This window comes from Myotis lucifugus, unplaced genomic scaffold (genome assembly GCF_000147115.1).
Source record: "Myotis lucifugus unplaced genomic scaffold, Myoluc2.0 scaffold_38, whole genome shotgun sequence".
Lineage (NCBI taxonomy): Eukaryota > Metazoa > Chordata > Mammalia > Chiroptera > Vespertilionidae > Myotis > Myotis lucifugus.
The window spans coordinates 1,130,255-1,133,524 of record NW_005871086.1 but is presented as its reverse complement, the minus strand read 5'-3'; positions in this window follow the sequence as shown (position 1 = coordinate 1,133,524).

The following is a 3,270-nucleotide window of genomic DNA, read 5'->3' as shown; positions in this document are numbered from 1 at the left end:
TTCTGTTTCCTTTTTTAGTACTGGTCAGCTTAACCCTCTCAGATCCTATTCTCTGGAATTAAGTCATTATATGGATGATATACCATTGCAAGTAATTTAAGGTGCTTCCATCTCAGTTATCTCATTTTAATACCATGCACCCTTGTGATGCTGATGTTGCTACATATAGGGCCCAAAGTTAAAAGATTTGCTAACAACCTTGCAGTTAGTGGAAAAGCTGAAGCAAAAAATCCATTTCAACTGGCTACTAATCCAGGACTTTTTCTACTTCAACACAAAGGAGTGTTTTGAAAGTATCTGCTTTTTGGTATTCCCAGCAGTCAGCTGTTGGGGGAAGCATTAAAAAATTGGAAATGTAAACTGGGAAAATGAGAGCTCTGTCTGTGTAATTTGGCAACTTTGTTATGTTTGGGTCTAATAAGATTAAGATACAGAACTTTCTTTTTCTCTTCCCAAACTTCTGAATCACAGTAGCAAGTAGGAGTATTAACAATGCACTAGATCAGGGGTCCTCAAACTACAGCCCCGCGGGCCACATGCAAATACAAATATTGTATTTGCTCCCGTTTTGTTTTTTTACTTCAAAATAAGATATGTGCAGTGTGCATAGGAATTTGTTCATAGTTTTTTTTTAAAACTATAGTCCGGCCCTCCAACGGTCTGAGGGACAGTGAACTGGCCCCCTGTTTAAAAAGTTTGAGGACGCTTGCACTAGATCATTAAGACTCACTCACTCTTCCTGACTGGAAAACTTTTTCATGTTTTCTGTGTAATAAAGAACTCAAATGCAGATCTGTGAAGATGGTGCTATGGTTCGTATGTGGAGATTTTTTTCTTCTTTTAATTCTTTTCTAGTTTATAAACATGCACCAACACTTTAATACCGTCATAAACTGGTCCATGACAAAAGCCTTTTGGATCAATGATTATGACACAGAAACATTTGTATCAGTTACTAAAGACAATTCTCACACCCCTCCCTTCTCCCTTTGAATATTTTGAAACAAATTTGGGATCAGAGATGTATGAAGAAGCTAAAGAAGGGAAGTATGTATGTGAGACTGTGTGTGAGTGTGGGCATCTCTGTGTGTGTGCCTGTGTGTGAAAGGACTAACCTGAAAATATTTGAATTACAGCGTATATACATTGTTTATATTTAAGGTGTGCAACCTGATTCAGTATAATATGCATTGTGAAAGAATCACTACAATCAAGGTAATTAACATATCTGTGACCTCACATGCTTACCAAAAGTGACTCCATTTAGGACTGTTTTCAACCTTTCTTTTCTTTCTTTTTTTATTGTTTAAGGTATTACAATAGTAGTACAAATGTTGTCTCCTTTTTGCCCCATTGACCTCCCCCCAGCCTCCCCTCCTCCGCCCCCGCACATGCCCTCCCCACCCCACCAGCATCTGTGTCCATTGGTTAACCTTTATGCATGCATACAAGACATTCAGTTGATCTCTTACCGCCCTCCAAACCTCCCCTGCTTTCCTGCTGTAGTTTGACAGTCTGTTTGATGCTTCCATGTCTCTGAATCTATTTTTTTAAATATGTTTTATTGATCTTTTACAGAGAGGAAGGGAGAGGGATAGAGTGTTAGAAACATCAATGAGAGGAAACATCAATCAGCTGCCTCCTGCACACCCCCTGCTGGGGATGTACCCACATCCAAGGTACAGGCCCTTGACTGGAATCAAACCTGGGACCCTTCAGTCCCTAGGCCGACACTCTATCCACTGAGCCAAACCAGTTAGGGCATGGATCTATTTTTGTTCATCAGTTCATGAAATTCTTTTTTATTCTTTTTAAAAAAAAATATTATAATAAGTATTACAAAGGGTATTACATATGTGTCCTTCCCCCACCCCCCGCCCTTGAAAATCCCTGCCCTCCCTTACCCCCCAGTGTCTTATGTCCATTAGTTATGCTTATATGTATGCATACAAGTCCTTCGGTTGATCTCTTACTCCCCTCCCTTCTGCCCCCCAGCCCTCTCTGGCCTTCCCACTGCAGTTTGACAATCAGTTTGAGGCAGCTCTGCCTCTGTATCTATTATTGTTCAAAAGTTTGTAATGGTCTTTATTATCCATGAATGAGTGAGATCATGTGGTATTTTTCCTTCATTGACTGGCTTATTTCACTTAGCATAATGCTCTCCAGATCCATCCATGCTGTTGCAAATGGTAAGAGTTCCTTCTTTTTTACAGCAGCATAGTATTCCATCGTGTAGATGTACCACCGTTTTCTAATCCATTCATCTACTGATGGACACTTAGGCTGTTTCCAGATCTTAGCTATGGTGAATTGTGCTGCTATGAACATATGGGTGCATATATCCTTTCTGATTGGTGTTTCTGGTTTCTTGGGATATATTCCTAGAAGTGGGATCACAGGGTCAAATGGGAGTTCCATTTCCAGCTTTTTGAGGAAACTCCATACTGTCTTCCATAGTGGCTGCACCAGTCTGCATTCCCACCAGCAGTGCACAAGTGTTCCTTTTTCTCCACATCCTCTCCAGCACTTGTCGTTTGTTGATTTGTTGATGATGGCCATTCTGACAGGTGTAAGATGGTACCTCATTGTTGTTTTGATTTGCATCTCTCGTATGATTAGTGACTTTGAGCATGTTTTCAAATGTCTCTTGGCTTTCTGAATGTCCTCTTTTGAAAGGTTTCTATTTAGATCCTTTGCCCATTTTTTGATTGGATTGTTTATCTTCTTTTTGTTAAGTTGTATGAGTTCCCTATAAATGTTGGAGATTAGGCCCTTATCAGATATGACGTTGGCAAATATGTTTTCCCACGCAGTGGGTTTTCTTGTTGTTTTGTTGATGGTTTCTTTTGCTGTGCAGAAGCTTTTTATTTTGATGTAGTCCCATTTGTTCATTTTCTCTTTAGTTTCAAGTGCCCTAGGAGCTTTATCAGTGAAGAAATTGCTTTGGCATATGTCTGAGATTTTGTTGCCTTTGGATTCTTCTAGAATTTTTATGGTTTTCTGTTGTACATTTAAGCCCTTTATCCATTTTGAGTTTATTCTTGTGTATGGTGTAAGTTGGTGGTCTAGTTTCATTTTCTTGCATATATCTGTCCAATTTTCCCAACACCATTTATTGAAGAGACTATCTTGGCTCCATTGTATGTTCTTGCCTCCTTTGTCAAATATTAATTGAGCATATTGGGTTGGGCTAATTTCTGGACTCTCTATTCTATTCCACTGATCTATATGTCTGTTCTTGTGCCAGTACCAGGCAGTTTTGAGAACAGT